Raw genomic sequence first — 21,810 nt, forward strand, 5'->3', positions numbered from 1 at the left:
TCTGAGTACTAAAAATCCAAGTCCGTAAGTACAGGGTAAGGGAGGTGCCTGTTAACAACATGTATAAAGAATTTTGAAGTTTTATCTGCCAATAAATTTAATTCTAGGCTGAAGTGTGACTGCATAATGGCTCCCAGAGATTTTCAAGTCCTAACTCCTGGAACCTGTGAATGTTCCCTTATATGGAAAAGGGACTTCACAGATGTGATTAAATGAAGGATCTTGAGATGGGAAGATTATCCTGGATTACTGAGATAGGCCTTAAATGTAATTATTGCAAGAAGTATCCTTATAAAAAGGACACAGAGAGAGATTTGACTACAGAAAAGAGAAAATGTGATGTGACAACAGAAGCAGGGGGAGAAATGCAATGTGATACAAGGAAGGGGTCACTAGCCAAGGAACATAGGTGGTCTCCAGAAGCTAGAAAAGACAAGAAAAAAGGTTGTACCTCAGAGCCTCCAGAAGGAACCAACCCTGACAACACCTTGATTTCACCCCTATGAGACTCATTTTGGACTTTTTAAGAAGACCGATAACATGGAAAAAATGTTTATAAGTACAAAAGGGACATAAGATTGTATATACAGTAGACTAGCAATTATGTAAACACACCAAGAACCTATGCACAGAAATGTCTAGATGAACATTTAACACCAAAAGATTTTGGACTTCCAGAACTGTAAGAGAACACGTTTGTGTTATTTTAAGCCACTAAATTTGTGGCAATTTGTTATAGCATTTATATAAAACTAATATGTACTCAAATTCTGTTCCAGTTGGATCACATCTGAATTAATAAATTCCATTTGAGTCATTGCATATCAAGAAGGATGTAAGTTTTTTGGAGTGACTCAATTACAAAGAAACTCCAAACCATATCATGAGAGGAATGTTGGAAATAATTGTTTAATAATTTAATAATTGTTTAATAATAATAATTGTTTCTACTTAAGCTGCGAGAATTTTGAGATTTCAAATATTTTGAAAGTAATCATGTGGAAAGGGAATTAACTTGCCTTGAATGTCCCTAAATGATGAAACTAGTGTCACAGTTTGTAGTTTCACATTTATTTGTAGGATTATTTCTTTACTGTGTTTCTCCTCCACTGTTCTTTAAGTTTCATGATGGCAGAGATCAAATTTGGTCACCATTTTATCCCCGGTGCCTAACAGGAATAGGATCCACTCAAAAAAAGAGAACTGAACGAGATTTTTTTTTAATCCTCAACTGTGGGACTTAGTGTACAAGATAGGTTGTTATAACAAAGAGTGTTAAATAATAGTGGTTTACCCAGGAGAGAAATCTTTTCCCCCTCTTCCAAAATAGTCAAAAGGGAGGTGAGCATTCCTGGGCTGGAAAGCGCCCAGGTTTCTTCCATCTTACTGCTCTGCCATGTCTGGTGTCTTTCTTGACCATGCAGTTGGTACTGGCTCGCCTCCTGTCAGCATTCTAGCCAGTGGGAAGGATAAAGTAGCAGGCAAGCTTATCAAGGAGGTGGCACCAGAATTGCACACATCACTTCCATCCACATACCACTGTCCAAATGTTACATGTTCACACTCAACTGCAAGGAAAGATATAAAATATGTCGATAAGGTTGATCGAGATGTGCCCAGTTAAAAGGTGGGGGAATCTATTACTAAGACTGGATATTGAGGTACAGTCTGCAGCAATCTTTTCTCCATCCCAGAAGCAGTAAATTAAAATGAAAGAGACTTTTCTTCATTTATTCTAGGTTCTCCATCCCTTTCCCTAAATGTTTTCTTTCTTTCCTTTTCAAACAGTCCCTGGGCAGGTAATATTTAGGTGATTTATAGGCTAATTTTATTTATAGGCTAAATTCTCACTGTTCTTAAAAACTGATATTCATCTTTTCTATTACAGTAATTTAAAATATGCATATATACATACTAAAATGATTGCCACCATTAAATGTATTTGAACCATGCAAATTACTGTAATTCATTGATATTATTTTCTTTATTTTACATTGGTAATCCAGATTCATTGGCATATTTTTAGAAAAGTGATTCTATTCCATTGCATGCAAAGTTGTTATTCAGAGGTGTTCTATTAAACCATGCAAGTGTCACTATATTGATGTACAGAATCAAGAGATGAACTTTCTACCAGATACTCTAGCAGGCAGCAGTTATCATTAAATCCTTTTATAATTTACCTATCTTTAATTCATGAAAAATAAGATGAAGATAGTGAGCAGAGGTTTATTATGGATGAATTGTGAGTGATCCGCTTTTTGAAGAATTCTGCATTTGAACTTTTGGAGAAATTATTTTATACATATAAATTGTAGTGGTAAATTCGGAACCATTCTCCAGGAAAGTTTTTCGGGTCTACCTTCAAAATACATCCAAAATCTAGCTCCTTTAGACTACTTCCACTGCTTTCATACCCCAGTCCTTGTCACAATCACCTTTGACCCAGATCCTTACTGAAACCTTCTACTTCATCTCTCTGCTTTAATCCCTTTTATAGTCTATTATCTATATGGTAAGCAAAGTGATTATTTAAAAATCTAAATCAGACTAAGTCCCTCCAATGTCTTCCCATCTTACTTAGAATAAAATCTAACGTCCTTGCCATGGTCTGCAAAGCTCTACTGTATTAGTCATCAATTGCTACAGAACAAATTACTCCCAAAACGTACGGCCTTTAAACAAGAACAACCATTTATTATCTCGCACAGTTTCTGTGAGTCAAGAAATCATGGCGGGGCTTCACTGGGTGGGTCTGACTCAGGATCTCCCATGAGAGGCAGTCATGATGTCAGCTGGGACTGAAGTCATGTGCCGCTCACTCACATGGCTGGCAAGTTAAAGCTGGCTTTTGGCCAAGGCCTCAGTTCCTCACCACATGGACTCTCCTTGGGACTGTTGATTGCCCTCACCATGTGACACTGACTTTCCCCAGAGAGAGCGCTTCCACTGTGAGCCAAGTGAAAACCTCAACGTCTTTTATTGTAAGTCAAACACCATGATCTCCACAGCGTCCTACTGGCTACATAGGTCCCTCTGTTCACTGTAGGAATGGCTAGCACAACAGTATAGGGATCAGAGGTGGGTCCTAGTGGGACAATCCTGGAGGCTACCTTTCTGATTTCATCTCCCATCACTCTCTTTCTCACTTCTACTTCCCACACTACCTCTTTGCTCTTTATTAAACAGATTATATGCATCCTCTCCTCAGGTCTTACATTAAACTGTTCCAACTGTCAGGCTCACTGTTTCTGCAAATATCCACATGGCTCTTTCCCTCACTTTATTCAGGTTTTTGTGGACATGTAACCTTAACACAGGACCTTTTCCTGACTCATCTTGTCAAAAAAAAAAAAAAAAAGCCTCACTCCCAGTTCAAGCCAAACTCCCAGTTTTTCTTGCTTTGTTTTTCTTCCTGAAACCTCTCACCACCCAACATATTATATATTTGTTCATTTATTGTCTGTCTTTCCCTCTGAGAATAAGGACCTGGGTCATTACTGTATCTCCAGTGTGTAGAATAGTGCCTGCATATATTGGTGCTCACTAGGTATTTTTGAATGAATGAACGGTTAATGAATTCTATGTAACATCCAAATAAATCTCTGAACATATATAGAAAGAGCATTCTTTAGATTCATCCTTGGCCCAGGCATGGTGAGTACTGCTTAATTTAATAATATAGATAAAAGAACTTCTATCAAATCACTAAATAATTTTTTAAAAAAATTATTTATTTATTTTTGGCTGTGTTGGGTCTTCGTTTCTGCGCGAGGGCTTTCTCTAGTTGCAGCAAGCGGGGGCCACTCTTCATCCCGGTGCGCGGGCCTCTCACTATCGCGGTCTTTCCTGTTGCGGAGCACAGGCTCCAGACGCGCAGGCTCAGTAGTTGTGGCTCATGGGCCTAGTTGCTCCGCGGCATGTGGGATCTTCCCAGACCAGGGCTCGAACCCGTGTCCCCTACATTGGCAGGTGGATTCCTAACCACTGCGCCACCAGGGAAGCCCCACTAATTTTTTAAAGACACTTAGGATAAGAAAAATTAAATACAAGGCTACATTGGAAGTGTAATAAAACAAGAATTATGTATGTTTAATTTTGGTCTTGATTGTTCCTTCTTTATATAGGAACAGGATTTATAGTCTCAGTGAATTATTTAGTAGATTTAGGGAATTATTTACAATGTAGCAATCAAAAAATTTTAAAATTTAGGATTATGTACAATATCTTGGAGAGCAAAGAAGATGCTGAATTCTCCCATAATTTCACAATGATATAATATGTGATTTTTAGAATTATGATGAAGAAAATATCTGGGCAGAAAATAAGGGCTCCTCTGTAAGGGACAAGAGATCTGAGCATGTCACCTGCTTTATCAGTGGAGATATTTTGTTTGAAGAAGTTACAGCATTTGTCTCCTCGAATTAACCTTTTCTTGAGTCTCTCAAGTTTTAGGTAGGAAAGTTTGTTTAGTTGCTCTAAGTGATTTTACATTGGTCCCAAAGGAAATTGTCCCTGAGGAACTCCTGAAATAACATACGCATGCTCTTTTCACCTCTGTATAGAGAAACTAAAATATTGGGTAGATTGAAATAATTACATTTTTCTCTTGCTGTTCTAACCCTCATTTTAGTCTGAAGAACATTTGAAATGATCTTGAACATGATACCACCCTGTGAGAGACCTGAGAGGTTTGGAAACCTCTGCTTGGTTTACAAAACATTAGGTCACATGGTCATGTGATCCATTGCTCACATCCCTTGATTTTACCTGTTCTTAACAGAAACTGCTGAGAGCCTAGTTGAGGAAACAAGAAGATAGAATTTTTTTTTCTGTGAAGCAATTAAATTGAAGTTAACTTCCTTGTGTTCCCTTCTGAAAAGTGTGGTGGCACTAGCTAATATATCATTGGAAACCACTGCAATTTCACTTTGGAGAGAGAGGCTTGCTCCACGTGGAGGTTGCTGAAGTGTGTTCCTCCACACCAGACACATCAGTTCTGTTATCTCCTCAGAAAAGTAAAAAACAAGCAAGAGAAAAAGGAGAGAAAAGAAAGAAAGGAAGGAGGGAAGAAGAATGAATAAGAGAGAGAGAATCCTAATTAATACGGAATAGTTCTTTGGAGTTATTTAATAAGTCTAGTCCATTTTATCAATAGATGGACTTAAAATCGTTTAGTTACTTGAATTTCAAAAGGACCTCACTGAAAGGGCTGTCACCGTCATAATGTGGAATTTTGCTAAAGATTCCAATGACCTAGTTAGAATCAAACTACAGAATGTATTATAGTTCTTCTGGTTTCTCAGTTCTGAATATCTTTCTTTAGGAGTTTTTCCTCCTTTCACATTCCCTGGCTAGGGCCTTATGGAAGATGCTATCACAAATGATAGGAGAAACTATGATGGAGGTACAAATAGAAGCATTTTTATCCATGGCATTTTATAGGCAAATAACTTATCATTATTATTGAATTTTGTATATTATTGTTGCTATGGGCTGAATTTTGCATCCCCCCCATTCATATGTTGAGGGCCTAATCCCCAATGTGATGGTATTTGGAGATGGAGCCTTTGAGAGACAATTAGGTTAAATGAGGTCATGAGAATGGAGCAACCCATGATGGAATTAGTGACCCTAGAAGAAGAGGGAGATCGGTGCCCTCTTTTTGCCTTGTGAGGAAACAGCCATTTGCAAGCCAGGAAGGGGCCCTTACCAGACACTGATCTGCACACACGGTGATCTTGGATTTCCCAACCTCCAGAACTATGAGAAATAAATGTTGTTCAAGCCACTGTCTATGGTACTTTGTTATAGCAGCCCAAACTGACTAAGACAATTTTCTTTGGCAGTGCATGTAGAATAATTGAAAAACACCATTTGGGCCTCCAGATCTCTAACAGAAGCAAGAATTCAACAAGATGAAGGGAATTATCTTTTAATAGTTTTATAGGTTCTTATTTTATAAGGCCCTCATAAACTTAAAAGCAAAAACAGTCTTTAACATAGAACAAGGGCACACAATTCTTCAGAATGATTATAGTACTAAATTAAAAAATAATCTAGAGGATGCAGTAAGTGTTATTAGTGGCAATAATAGCTGTCATCATTATCTATGATAGATACTTATAGACTGTTCACTGAATGTACCGAATTTTGCTCCTTAGAATTCCCTTTCTCACTGAGTCATTTTCTAAGATGAGCTGGGCAGGGTATCTGAATCCCTTCGGTAGGATTTTAAAAACACGTATAGCTTTCCTCCAGGACTTTATACACTAGCAGGTCCCCTCATCCATCATGAGACCCCTGTTCGGGTAACCCACTGGTAACGGTGAGATGTGTTGTATCTTTTGATGTGTTGGGGTGGAAAAAAAATTAAGAATAGGTTTCTACAACCAAAGGAACTGCAACTTCTGTTCCGTCTATTTCATTACTGCAGTTTGGGTCAGTTAGGTTATAAACCAACACCTCTCCATGCTGTTCATTCCTGTGGAAACATGGCTTAGTGTATAAAGCACAAATGTGCTGAGTCTCAAGACAGACTGATGATAACTGCAGTGTAAATACACAGCTGACCTCCTGCCGCTCTTTAATACAACCGGACTGCTTCTCCTTACCATCAGTTTATCTGATCCAGAAAATAGAAATTTATTTTTAGACTGATCTTCGAAAACCCAAATCAGGAGAGAAAATATCATGCAAAAAAATTCATGCGATGCATTCCAGAACCAACCAAAATGATAGAGAATTAGTCACTATCTGGTATTCTTTGTCAATACCATCCTTGAACACAGCCTGAACTTGAAGTTAATTCTTTTTTGCAAATTGTGTCTTTATACTCTCCTAGGTCATTTCAGAATATATCTTCTACTTTTACTACCAATTGGTAATATGCACACACATCCTCAGAATCTACTTTAACCTAATTCTAATTGTTCATAATCAAGGTATCCCCCCAAAATCATTGCATATTGATTTTGCCTTACGTGTTTTATGTTCTACCTACAAACACAGAATTAATTAAAGAAACTTGAAATAAGAAATACCAGAAATTCAAAATCACTAAGTCAACATACTTATTTTTACTCAGATGATAAATTTTGAAATATTTTCAAAGCAGGAACACATAATATTTATATAATTACACAATGTTTCAATCATTATTTACATGTAGCCCAAATTAAAGGATTGTGTACATAATTTATTCACTTGTTTATTTAAAATGTTCTATGGCATAAATTCATTAGCATAGTGTATTTTTTAAATAAATTTATTTATTTATCTTTGGCTGCTTTGGGTCTTCGTTGCTGTGCGCGACTTTCTCTAGTTGTGATGAGCAGGGGCTACTCTTCACTGCAGTGTGCGGGCTTCTCATTGCGGCGGCTCCTCTTGTTGCAGAGCACGGGCTCTAGGCGCATGGGCTTCAGTAGTTGTGGCACGCAGGCTCAGTAGTTGTGGCTCGTGGGCTCTAGAGCACAGGCTCAGTAGTTGTGGCGCACGGGCTTAGTTGCTCTGCAGCATGTGGGATCTTCCTGGACCAGAGATCGAACCCGTATCCCCTGCAATGGCAAGCAGCTTCTTAACCACTGCCACCAGGGAAGCCCAACATAGTGTATTTTTAAAATTCACATGAAAGTTAGGGTTGCCATGCAGTTAAAACTTGGGGTCAGTTCTCATCATCATCTGTGGGAGTCAGTAAAGTGGGTACCTGGGTTTAACCCCAGAACTACCAGTCATTAGCTATGGTCAAGTTACTTAATTCACTCTGTGTCTGAGTTTCCTTTTCTGTAAAATGAGGCTGATACCAATACCTAATTCACTGCACTGTTGCGAAAACAGTCCAACAACTGATTTGACTTCATGATTGTATGTTATTTTAATGACCTTATTTTAATGAATAAATATTTGAGAACAATTTCATATTACTAATGCAAACATGGACTTTACAAGACCATTTTTTCCACCTGCATAAAAGCATCAATAATTGAGAGAATTAAGTGAATGATTGTCCCTTCTCCCTAAAATAATCTAAACAACCCTCTTGATTTTAGTTCTGGTAAAAGTGACCCTCCCTCTGCTTCCCCAAATCTTACAGGAATTATTTGAATACAGAGATAGTAAATAAGAAATCATAAAGCTATTTTTTTTTAAAGAGTACAGACTTTGGAATCAATAGACCTGAATTTTGAGGAGCTTCCTCTTCATAATAGTGTGATTTGGGGACAAATTCATTCAATTCGAAATATGGTAATGAGTTTAGTGTAGGTAAATTCTGGCAAGTGGCAGGCACTCAGTATATAATAGTTCTTATGAATCCATAAATCCTTTTTTTTGACTGTCTTAATACTTTTATTTTATGAGAACTTTGTGTGAGATATGAAGCTTAAATAAATAATCCATTGCCTTAAATTTATAAATGTTTTGTTCCTTAATTATTATTTTAACAGTATTCATTGTCATTAAAATTCGCCTGGCATACAAAGACGATATACTATGTATAATTATATTTTCTAGACTAATTATTCTGTTGAGGATTGTGAAATATCAATAGAAAGTTATATCATTGATTTAATTGTTGCCTAAGTCTAAAATATATACAGGGATATATAGATGAAATGGAGAAACAGGAAAATGGGAAGATCAATGGATGGGGAGATAATGCAGCCTCTATGAGTCAATGGGGCAAAAAACATGTGAAGCCATAACTTCTATCCTGAGGGAAACAGAAGCTATAATCCATGCTAGATATGCCAAGAGACTAAATGCTACAGTGTCATGTTATTCATTCTGGAGGTTCTGTGGATTTTGTTGCAGTGATTTAGAAAGGGGGTGATCTTAAGTAGTTTTGCTCCCAGTAAAAGACTGTTGGCTGGCTCATTAAAAAAAAATCAAAGTTTATCTTGAAAACCATGCCATTTATCTGGGGATTTCTCAAATACATGATAACATACAACTTTGAATGTGACATTCATGGAGACATTCTTGAACAGCTCTTTTCAGTGAACCAAATTTGGCATGTTAAACAGCCTATAGAAAGGTCTGTGAAACTATCGCTTGTAAATGAAATCTTGGAAGCTGTTTCTTATATATATACTTTTATAAAGCTGTTTCTTGGGTATATACTTTTTTGAAAGATAGGAAATCATAACCCTACCTAATTAACTCTTAGTCCACACACATACAAGCTTCTGCTCAAGAGAGTGATTCATTGGCAGATTCAAGGACTAAGAGAAATGCCATTTTAAAAACTATGGCATTTAGAGCCATAAGAATAAAGCCCAAACAATTGAGTCAATGTTATGCATTGATTAGATGTGGGAGTTCCAAAAATGCAACGTTTGCTGCACTATTCATGAATTACAACCCAATATGCATATTTATCCTGGTTATGATGCTTCCACAATATTTTCTTTCCAAAACCTTTGCCAAAGTTGTAAGGCCCAGCAGTTACCATAATCACACAGCTGATGTTGCTAGAAGCTTGGTGATGAACATACAGTAGAAGCTTCTATTCTTCATCCCATGGAAATTGCAATAAAATCTTTAAGGGAGCAACTGATTTCTGTCACCTGTAATTGATGTCCAGGGTATTTAGTTCCATTGAGCCTATTCTGGCTATTTAAGTAAAAAGAAATACATAATCAGAGGAAACTGACATTACTTTTAGGGATAAATGTTTAAAATATCAACCATATAATAAAGTATAAAAATAAAATAAGAAGCTATTTTTCTGGTTGGAACAAGACTCACTGAAGAAAAACGTAGTGATGCTAATGTTCTGTGGTGGGAACGACAGAAATGCTACTCTTCCTCCCTTCTAACACATATTCGCTGGTCACATTTTAATCTTCGGGTCCATGATGTATAGTACCCTAAGAGACAGAATGAACACAGTCCCCTTACCTTTTCCAAACACCACACAAACCTTGATTCATGTCCCTACAGCTGACTCTGCCCCTGCCTCTGGAAGTCTATAGCTAGCAACTCGTCATGAAACCACTGTATTAAAGCATTTTTTCTTTTCTTATTTTTAAAAATTAATTATTAATTTATTTTTTGGCTGCGTTGGGTCTTCGTTGCTATGCGCGGACTTTCTCTAGTTGCGGCGAGCGGGGGCTACTCTTTTGTTGCGGTGCACGAGCTTCTCATTGCAGTGGCTTCTCTTGTTGTGGAGCACGGGCTCTAGGCATGCGGGCTTCAGTAGTTGTGGCACACAGGCTCAGTAGTTGTGGCTGGTGGGCTCTAGAGCGCAGGCTCAGTAGTTGTGGTGCACGGGTTTAGTTGCTCCGTGGCATGTGGGATCTTCCCGGACCAGGGCTCAAACCCATGTCCCGTGTATTGGCAGGCGGATTCTTAACCACTGCCCCACCAGGGAAGTCCCAAAGTATTTTTTCATATATAAAAAATAATATATCATCATTGTAGGAAAATTGAGAAAGACTGAAAGTTATAAAAAAAATAGAAATCATCCATAAGCCCATCATCTAGAGATATCCAATATTATATTTTAATATTTTTTCTTTTCAGTCCTTTTTTGTGTATATATATTTTTCTTTTACAAAACTGAGATCATACTGTATATCTTTTTTTTACCTTGGTATAATATCAGAAACATTTTGTTTTTTAAATTTATATATTGTTGATTTACAATATTATATTAGTTTCAGGTTTGTGGCATAGGGATTCAGTATTTTTGCAGCTTATACTGTATTATAAGTTATTACAAGATAATGGTTATAATTCCCTATGCTATACGATACATCTTTGTTGCTTATCTATTTTATACATACATTTAATCTGTACCCCTAATTTGTTGTTCCCCCCTTCCCTATCCTCTTTGGTAACCACAACTTTGTTTTCCATATCTGTGAGTCTGTTTCTGTTTTGTATATACACTCATTTGTATTATTTTTTAGATTCCACTTATCAGTAATATACAGAATTTGTTTTTGTCTGACTTATTTCACTAAGCATAATATTCTCTAGGTCCAACCATATTGCTGCAAATGGCAGAATTTCATTCTTTTTTTATGGCTTAGTAATATTCAATTGTATGTATATATAATACATCTTCTTTATCCATTAGTCTGTTGATGGGCACTTGGGTTGCTGCCATGACTTGGTTGTTGGAAATAGTGCTGCTGTGAACATTGGGGTGCATGTATCTTTTCAAATTAGTGTATTGTTTTTTCCAGATATATACCCAGGAGTAGAATTGTTGGATTGTATGGTAGTTCTATTTTTAGTTTTTTGAGGAACTTCCATACTGTTTTCCTTAGTGGCTGCACCAATTTACATTGTGTCCCCCTTTCCCATATCCTTACCAATGTTTGTTACTTGCAGACTTTTTATTTCATTTTTTTAATTAATTAATTTATTTTTATACAGCAGGTTCTTATTAGTTATCTATTTTATACATATCAGTGTATATATATGTCAGTCCCAATCTCCCAGTTCATCCCCCCACCCCTCCACCCTGCTTCCTCCCCTTTGTGTCCATACATTTTTTTCTCTACCTCTGTGTCTCTATTTCTGCCTTGCAAACCAGTTCATCTGTACCATTTTTCTAGATTCCACATATATAAATTAATATATGATATTTGTTTTTCTTTTTCTGACTTACTTCACTCTGTATGAGTCTCTAGGTCCATCCACATCTCTACAAATGACCCAATTTCATTCCTTTTTATGGATGAGTAATATTCCATTGTATATATGTACCACATCTTTATCCATTCATCTGTTGATGGGCACTTAGGTTGCTTCCATGACCTGGCTGCTGTAAATAGTGCTGCAATGAACATTGGGGTACATGTCTCTTTTTGAATTATGGTTTTCTCTGGGTATGTGCCCAGTAGTGGGATTGCTGGGTCATATGGTAATTTTATTCTTAGTTTTTTAAGGAACCTCCATACTGTTCTCCATAGTGGATGTATCAATTTACATTCCCACCAACAGTGCAAGAAGGTTCCCTTATCTCCACACCCTCTCCAGCACTGGTTGTTTGTAGATTTTCTGATGATGCCCATTCTAACTGGTGTGAGGTGATACCTCATTGTAGTTTTGATTTGCATTTCTCTAATAATTAGTGATGTTGAGCAGCTTTTCATGTGCTTCTTGGCCATCTGTATATCTTCTTTGGAGAAATGTCTATTTAGGTCTTCTGCCCATTTTTGGATTGGGTTTTTTTTTTTTAATATTGAGCTGCATGAGCTGTTTATATATTTTGGAGATTAATCCTTTGTCCGTTGATTCATTTGCAAATACTTTCTCCCTTTCTGAGGGCTGTCTTTTCGTCTTGTTTGTAGTTTCCTTTGCTGTGCAAAAGCTTTTAAGTTTCATTAGGTTCCACTTGTTTATTTTTGTTTTTATTTCCGTTAGTCTAGGAGGTGGCTCAAAAAAGATCTTGCTGTGATTTATGTCAAAGAGTGTTCTTCCTATGTTTTCCTCTAAGAATTTTATAGTGCCCAGTCTTACATTTAGGTCTTTAATCAATTTTGAGTTTATTTTTGTGTATGGTGTTAGGGAGTGTTCTAATTTCATTCTTTTACATGTAGCTGTCTAGGTTTCCCAGCACCACTTATTGAAGAGACTGTCTTTTCTCCATTGTATATCCTTGCCTTCTTTGTCGTAGACTAGTTGACCATAGGTGCGTGGGTTTATCCCTGGGCTTTCTATCCTGTTCCATTGATCTATATTTCTCTTTTTGTGCTAGTACCATAGTGTCTTGATTACTGTAGCTTTGTAGTATAGTCTGAAGTCAGGGAGTCTGATTCCTCCAGCTCCGTTTTTCTTTCTCAAGATTGCTTTGGCTATTCAGGGTCTTTTGTGTCTCCATACAAATTTTAAGGTTTTTTTTTTCCAGTACTGTAAAAAATTCCATTGGTAATTTGATAGGAATTGCATTGAATCTGTAGATTGCTTTGGGTAGTATAGTCATTTTCACAATATTGATTCTTCCAATCCAAGAACATGGTATATCTCTCCATCTGTTTGTGTCATCTTTGATTTCTTTCATCAGTGTCTTATCATTTTCTGAGTACAGGTCTTTTACCTCCTTAGGCAGATTTAGTCCTAGATATTTTATTCTTTTTTATTTTTTTTTAAAGATTGATTGATTGATTGATTGATTGATTGCTATGTTGGGTCTTCGTTTCTGTGCTAGAGCTTTCTCTAGTTGCAGCAAGCAGGGGCCACTCTTCATCGCGGTTTGCGGGCCTCTCACTATCGTGGCCTCTCTTGTTGCGGAGCACAGGCTCCAGACTTGCAGGCTCAGTAGTTGTGGCTCACGGGCCCAGTTGCTCCACGGCATGTAGGATCTTCCCAGACCAGGGCGTGAACCCGTGTCCCCTGCACTAGCAGGCAGATTCTCAACCACTGCGCCACCAGGGAAGCCCCGGTATTTTATTCTTTTTGTTGCAATGTTGAATGAGATTGTTTCCTTAATTTCTCTTTCGGATCTTTCATTGCTAGTGTATAGGAATACAAGAGATTTCTGTGCATTAATTTTGTATCCTGCAACTTTACCAAATTCATTGATTAGCTCTAGCAGTTTTCTGGTGGCATCTTTAGGATTCTGTATGTATAGTGTCATGTCATCTGCAAACAAACAGTGACAGTTTTACTTCTTCTTTTCCAATTTGTATTCCTTGTATTTCTTTTTCTTCTCTGATTGCCATGGCTAGGACTTCCAAAACTATGTTGAATAATAATCCTGAGAGTGGACATCCTTGTCTTGTTCCTGATCTTAGAGGAAAAGCTTTCAGTTTTTCACCATTGAGAATGATGTTTGCTGTGGGTTTGTCATATATGGCCTTTATTATGTTGAGGTAGATTCCCTCTATGCCCACTTTCTGGAGAGTTTTTATCATAAATGGGTGTTGAATTTTGTCAAAAGCTTTTTCTGCATCTATTGACGTGATCATATGGTTTTTATTCTTCAGTTTGTTAATATGGTTTATCACATTGATTGATATGCATATATTGAAGAATCCTTGCTTCCCTGGGATAAGTCCCACTTGATCATGGTGTATGATCCTTTTAATGTGCTGTTGGATTCTGTTTGCTAGTATTTTGATGAGGATTTTTGCATCTATATTCATCAGTGGTATTGGTCTGTAATTTTCCTTTTTTGTAGTATCTTTGTCTGGTTTTGATATCAGAATGATGGTGGCCTTGTAGAATGAGTTTGGGAGTGTTCCTTCCTCTGCAGTTTTTTGGAAGAGTTTGAGAAGGATGGGTGTTAGCTCTTCTCTAAATGTTTGATAGAATTCACCTGTGAAGCAATCTGGTCCTGGACTTTGGTTTGTTGGGAAAATTTTAATCACAGTTTCAATTTCATTCCTTGTGATTGGTCTGTTCATATTTTCTAGTTCTTCCTGGTTCAGTCTTGGAAGGTTATACCTTTCTACGAAATTGTCCATTTCTTCCAGATTGTCCATTTTATTGGCATAGAGTTGCTTGTAGTAGTCTCTTATGATGCTTTGTATTTCTGCAATGTCTGTTGTAACTTCTCCTTTTTCATTTCTAATTTTATTGATTTGAGTCCTCTCCCTGTTTTTCTTGATGAGTCTGGCTAAAGGTTTATCAATTTTGTTTATCTTCTTAAAGAACCAGCTTTTAGTTTTATTGATCTTTGCTATTGTTTTCTTTGTTTCTATTTCATTTATTTCTGCTCTGATCTTTATGATTTCTTTCCTTCTACTAACTTTGGATTTTGTTTGTTCTTCTTTCTCCAGTTCCTTTAGGTGTAAGGTTAGATTGTTTATTTGAGATTTTTCTTGTTTCTTGAAGTAGGATTGTATTGCTATAAACTTCCCTCTTAGAACTGGTTTTGCTGCATCCCATAGGTTTTGGATCATCGTGTTTTCATTGTCATTTGTCTCTAGGTATTTTTTGATTTCCTCTTTGATTTCTTAAGTGGTCTTTTGATTATTTAGTAACGTATTGCTTAGCCTCCATGTGTTTGTGTTTTTTACACTTTTTCCCCTGTAATTGATTTCTAATTTTATAGCATTGTGGTCAGAAAAGATGCTTGATATGATTTCAATTTTCTTAAATTTACTGAGGCTTGATTTGTGACCCAAGATGTGATCTATCCTGGAGAATGTTCTATGTGCACTTGAGAAGAAAGTGTAATCTGCTGGTTTTGGATGGAATGCCTTATAAGTGTCAATTAAATGTCTCTGGTGTATTGTGTCATTTAAAGCTTGTGTTTCCTCATTAGTTTTCTGTTTTGATGATCTGTCCATTGGTGTAAGTGAGTTGTTAAATTCCCCCACTATTACTGTGTTACTGTCGATTTACTATTTTATAGCTGTTAGTATTTGCCTTGTGTATTGATTTATGTATTGCATAAATATTTACAGTTGTTATATCTTCTTCTTGGATTGATCCCTTGATCATTATGTAGTGTCCTTCTTTGTCTCTTGTAATAGTCTTTATTTTAAAGTCTATTTTATCTGATATGGGTATTGCTACTCCAGCTTTCTTTTGATTTCCATTTGCATGGAATATGTTTTTCCATCCCCTCACTTTCAGTCTGTATGTGTGCCTAGGTCTGAAGTGGGTCTCTTGTAGACAGCATATATATGGGTCTTGTTTTTGTATCTATTCAGTGAGCCTGTGTCTTTTGGTTGGAGCATTTAATACATTCACATTTAAGGTAATTATCAATATGTATGTTCCCATTACCATTTTCTTAATTGTTCTGGGTTACTTTTTGTAGGTCCTTTTCTTCTCTTGTGTTTCCCACTTAGAGAAGTTCTTTTAGCATTTGTTGTAAGGCTGGTTTGGTGGTGCTGAATTTTCTTAGCTTTTGCTTGTATGTAAAGCTTTTGATTTCTCCATCGAATCTGAATGAGATCCTTGCCAGGTGGAGTAGTCTTGGTTGTAGGTTATTCCCTTTCATCACTTTAAATATGTCATACCACTCCCTTCTGGCTTGTAGAGTTTCTGCTGAGAAATCAGCTGTTAACCTTATGGGCATTCCCTTGTATGTTATTTGTTATTTTTCCCTTGTGGCTTTTAATAATTTTTCTTTAATTTTTGTCAATTTGATTATACTGTGTCTCAGTGTGTTTCTCCTTGGGTTTATCCTGCCTGGGTCTCTCTGCACTTCCTGGACTTCCTGGGTGGCTATTTCCTTTCCCATGTTAGGGAAGTTTTCGACTATAATCTTTTCAGATATTTTCTCAGGTCCTTTCTCTCTCTCGTCTCCTTCTGGGACCCCTATTATGTGAATGTTGGTGCGTTTAATATTGTCCCAGAGGTCTCTTAGGCTGTCTTAATTTCTTTTCATTCTTTTTTCTTTATTTTGTTCTGTGACAGTGAATTCCACCATTGTGTCTTCCAGGTCACTTCTGCATTCTTCTACCTCTGTTACTCTGCTATCAATTCCTTCTGGTGTATTTTTCATTTCAGTTATTGTATTGTTGATCTCTTGTTTGTTCTTTAATTCTTCTAGGTCTTTGTTAAACATTTCTTGCACCTTCTCAATCTTTGCCTCCATTATTTTTCCGAGGTCCTGGATCATCTTCACTATCATTATTTGGAATTCTTTTTCTGGAAGTTGCCTATCTCCACTTCATTTAGTTGTTTTTCTGGAGTTTTATCTTGTTCCTTCATCTGGTACATAATCCTCTGCCTTTTCATTTTGTGTATCTTTCTGTGAATGTGGTTTTCATTCCACAGGCTGCAGGATTGTAGTTCTTCTTGCTTCTGCTGTCTGCCCTCTGGTGGATGAGGCTATCTAAGAGGCTTGTGCAAGCTTCCTGATGGGAGGGACTGGTGGTAGGTAGAGCTGGCTGTTGCTCTGGTGGGCAGAGCTCAGTAAAACTTTAATCCTCTTGATTGCTGATGGGTGGGGCTGGGTTCCCTCCCTGTTGGTTGTTTGGCCTGAGGTGACCCAACACTGGAGCCTACCCGGGCTTTTTGGTGGGGCTAATGGCAGTCTCTGGGACGGCTCACACCAAAGAGTACTTCCCAGAACTTCTGCTGCCAGTGTCCTTGTCCCCACGGTGAGCCACAGCCACCCGCCACCTCTGCAGGAGATCCTCCAACACTAGCAAGTAGGTCTGGTTCAGTGTCCTATGGGGTCACTGCTCCTTCCCCCTGGGTCCTAATGTGCACACTATTTTGTGTGTGCCCTCCAAGAGTGAAGTCTCTGTTTCCCCCAGTCCTACTGAAGTCCTGCAGTCAAATCCTGCTAGGCTTCAAAGTCTGATTCTCTAGGAATTCCTCCTCCCATTGCCGGACCCCCAGGTTGGGAAGCCTGACGTGGGTCTCAGAACCTTCACTCCAGTGGGTGGACTTCTGTGGTATAATTGTCCTCCAGTTTGTGAGTCACCCAGCCAGTGGTCATGGGATTTGATTTTATTGTGATTGCTCCCCTCCTCCCGTCTCATTGTGGCTTCTCCTTTGTCTTTGGATGTGGCGTATCTTTTTTGGTAAGTTCCAGTGTCTTTCTGTCAATGATTGCTCATTAGTTAGCTGTGATTCTGGTGCTCTCACAAGAGTGAGTGAGCACACGTTCTTCTCCTCCACCATCTTGAACCAATCTCAAAATATTCATTTTCTATACCTTTCTGCCTTGTCAGACTGGCTTTTGTTCAGGATTTCCAAGCTGCTATAATTCTGAGAGTCATTCTCATCTCTGCACTTCTCCAGTCCTTCTGAAAATTATGAACCAGGAACTAATCTACGTCCATGGATTCCAGTAGTAAAAAGCAGTCAAAAATGTCTGGCTTCATGGAGTTTATACAGGAACTGAATTGGCAGGCACTTTTGATCTTAGACTTCCCAGCCTCCAGAACTGCAGATTGATTTTATTGACTGCTTCCAGGAAATGGGACACTCCCACGTCTTAGCTATGTGACTTTTTTTTTTAATGGATGGCACAAAGCTTTCCTCTGCAGTAAGGATGAATGCTATTGCCATTGTTTTTTAAAAATGCTCCGGGAATTTCTTGTCTGTGGAATTCCTTTTAACATGAACTCAGACCTAGATTTTTGTTTATGGGATATAATTTTCAACATGTACTTAAAGCATTTCCTCGCAAACCAGCAGGGAAGATCCTTGAGGACTGTGAATATCCTTGTTTCTCTAGTGCCTATTACAATGTCTGGTCCATCACAGAAACTCAGTGTGTAATCGGAAAGAACAAACCTGACTCCATACTGGATCAGTTTCTTTTACTTTAACCTTTGTATTTGATTACTTTTGCTTAGTCGTACTAGCTCAAGCAGGCGTGAAACCTATGGGGCCCTCCCAAGTACGAATCCTTCTTGTGTCCCTCTACTTGCAGACTTTTTAATGATAACCGTTCTGACAGGTGTGAAGTGATATCTCACTGTTGTTTTGATTTGCATTTCTTTAATGATTAGCAGTGTTAAGCATCTTTTCATGTGCCTGTTAACCATCTATATGTCTTCTTTGGAAAAATGTCTATTCAGGTCTTCTGCCCACTTTTTATTAGGTTTTTAGTTATTTTGATATTGAGTTGTATGAACTGTATGTATTTTGGATATTAACCCCTCATTGGCTACATCATTTGCAAATAATATTTTCCCATTCAGTAGGTTGTCTTTTTGTTTTGTTGATGGTTTCCCTTACTGTGCAAAAGAGAAACATTTTCTGTTGTCACTAGTCATTGGTATAATAGCTGTAGAATATTTCATTGTATAAATGACTTTAAGTTACTAAAATTTTTCATATTATTAAATTTTCTCTATTACAAATAGTGCTGCAGTGTGTAATACTGAATACAAATTTTTATGACTCTGATGATTTATTTGTGTGATGTTCCTGAAATGTCCGAAGAGTAAAATTACTAGGTCAAAAAGTATAAATAAATAATTATTGATTAATGAATGACGTATTAGCTTAGAACACATATATAGAAGTTGTTTCTGTGTATTTTTTTTTTCTTTCTGAAGGGTTTCTGTTTCAGATAATTCGCTACGCAAAGGCATTATAATGCTAAGGGGACCCAAGGGAAAAAAATCCTTTAAGAATTTTAGGTTCCCTTTGTGGTCACCTCTTTACACTGGAGCTTTCTCACCTGACTGTATCCCAAATTAGTTGATGCCTATAGACCTTAAAGATGAATCAGGCTTACACAACTTGATTATAATGCAGCAGTTTAAATTTATTCTCAAATGTTGTATTTAAAATGTCAGGGTGTGAATGATGTAGTAGCATGCTTTAAAAACGTTGGTAGTACTTGTGCCTGGTCTCTGATGCCTAGCCAATCTTATGAAGAGTCAAGATGACACTCAGTTAACTCCTTTAAAAGTCAGTCTTTTTTTCTCTCTGGGGTACCTTGATACCAGTTCTATAAAAGGAAACACATGTGCATTTACCAGATTCCACAACTACTGCCTGTTGGTTTTCTGATCAGATGGACCGGAGTCCAGTTTTCTCAAGGACTCAGGGGAATGCATATTCTCCCCTTTTCTCTATTGGCAGCATGGCCAACCTGCCCAGAGGGGAGAGGGCTGGCCTAGGAATAATAGGTGCTAGTATCAGAGAAAGGTGTTCTTGTGTAAATCCCACCCATGACACCTCTGGGAGGCAGGGTAATGCACTCTGGCTCAGCAGTGTTCTCTGTGGCCAGGCCGCATGCGTTCATGATCCTAGTTTCACTACACATAAATGTTATGACCACGGGGCAAACTGCTTAACTGAACAGCCACTTTGTGTTTCTGTTGTCTCATTCTTATGAGGGATTGTGATAATGGCATCTACCTGATAAGGTTGTTCTGAGGATGAAATAAGATAAAGCATGTAAAGAGTATAGAACAGTGCCTACTGTTAATAAATGCTTAATAAAAGCCAAATATTAATTTTATTTATTTACTTATTTTTATTTTAATACTTTTATTTATTTACTTTTTAAAAAAAATCTTTATTGGAGTATAATTGCTTTACAATGATATGTTAGTTTCTGCTGTATAACAAAGTAAATCAGCTATACATATACATATATCCCCATATCCCCTCCCTCTTGCCTCTCCCTCCTACCCTCCCTATCCCACCCCTCTAGGTGGTCAAAAAGCACCGAGCTGATCTCCCTGTGCTATGTGGCTGCTTCCCACTAGCTATCTATTTTACACCAAATGTTAATTTTAGAAGAGAAAGAACCTGCTCTTAGTTGTACCTTTGGAAATATAAACAACTTGGAATCAAGTTTATATGCCCTAATCCGTGCAGTCATGAATGCAGACATTCATTCAGCAAGCACTGTGCTCTGTACTAAGAGAAGATAAGCAATAAAAATGACATTATACGTGTGTAAAAAATTTAATATGGTGCTTATACTCAATAAATGACATTATGATTATTATGAACTTATAAATAATGTGTGTGTTAAAAATAATCATGATTACAGATACTGTGAATTAAAAATTGTTCTTCTAAATCAAAATTTATTTTAGAACAAACTTGGACCTGGAGGAGGTGTGAATTCAGTGATGCTAAGAAACTTTGCATCTTAGTGGATGCTCTCTGGCTCAACTATTATAGCACAATGTACATTTTAATCAAGTTGATGGATTTCAAGCTTGGAGAAAATTTGTGTGTCTGAGAAAGAAATATGATGGTTTATTGAAAGGACATATTTATTTGTTGCAGTGCTAAATTTTCATGTCATTGTTGCAGGTAAACCATGGGGTGGGGTGGGGAGAGGAAGAGGGGAGAAAAAACGTCCTCTGTGGGGGCTATTCCACATAGGATTGATGTACTTTCTAAAATGAATGTTAGTGGAAGGTGAAAAGTCAGCACAACATAGCAGACATGTGAAAGAGTGACCAATATATTGCATCTGGTACAGCATTCTCTGAGGAAATGGAAATTTACATGGTAGAAGAAGAAAAGTTTATCTGCATCTAGCCTCTATATGAATTCAGCTGAAAGCTAAAAATATTCACTTTCCCTAAGAGAATAAAAAAATGATTATCTAATCAAACAGCGAACTATATAATTGCTTTGGCATTAAAATCTCATGGTGAGGTAAAATTGGTCAAAGCATTTCCATTAGAAATTTTGAAAATGTGGTATTTATAAGGCTAAATTTCTTAGATTTGACCAGAGATACACAGTTTTATTGGATGTTCTAATTCCATCTCACAATCCATTAAAGTTATTCCCAAATTTTATGTTTGATTCTTATATTTATTGTAAATGGCAGCATTAGCCAGGAACCAGATTCCCAGCCAAACTGAAATAAAGATGGATAGCAGAATTTTATCTTCATAGTGATGTGGAACTTGTCTCTAAAGTCTGTCTTGGCTCTTTTATGAGATCTTCATTGTCATACGTTTGCTCAAGCTACTAGGACTTGAATAGCCCTGTGCTTCTGAACTTTCAACATATGCCATCAAATGCTTTGATTGATGTTCTGATTTTTCTTGTTGACGAGAACAGGATCTTCTGCCAAAGTTAAGCAACACCCTCCTTTCTTTCATGATCACTGCTCAGGCACTTGGAATGAACTGCATGCTACTTCCCAGAATGCTTTTAATTAAAAACACTGGTAAATTTGGATTTATAATCTATTATACTTCTACCCACTTTCCCAATTTTTTATTATATAGGTCATACTTACAAATTTTAAATATTTTTCTACATAATTAATATTGTATACTGAAATTGTCCTTGCCTATAACTACAATTATTAAACTTACAGTACCTCTCAGACATAATTATTTATTTATTCATACTTTATTCTCAAATTATTTATAATTTTAAAAATAATCATTATAACTTATTGGTACATGTTAATGCTTAATTACTTACATGTGTAATCACATGTAT

Source organism: Balaenoptera borealis, assembly GCF_965194805.1.
Source record: "Balaenoptera borealis genome assembly, chromosome: 13".
In the NCBI taxonomy this organism is placed as follows: Eukaryota; Metazoa; Chordata; class Mammalia; order Artiodactyla; family Balaenopteridae; genus Balaenoptera; species Balaenoptera borealis.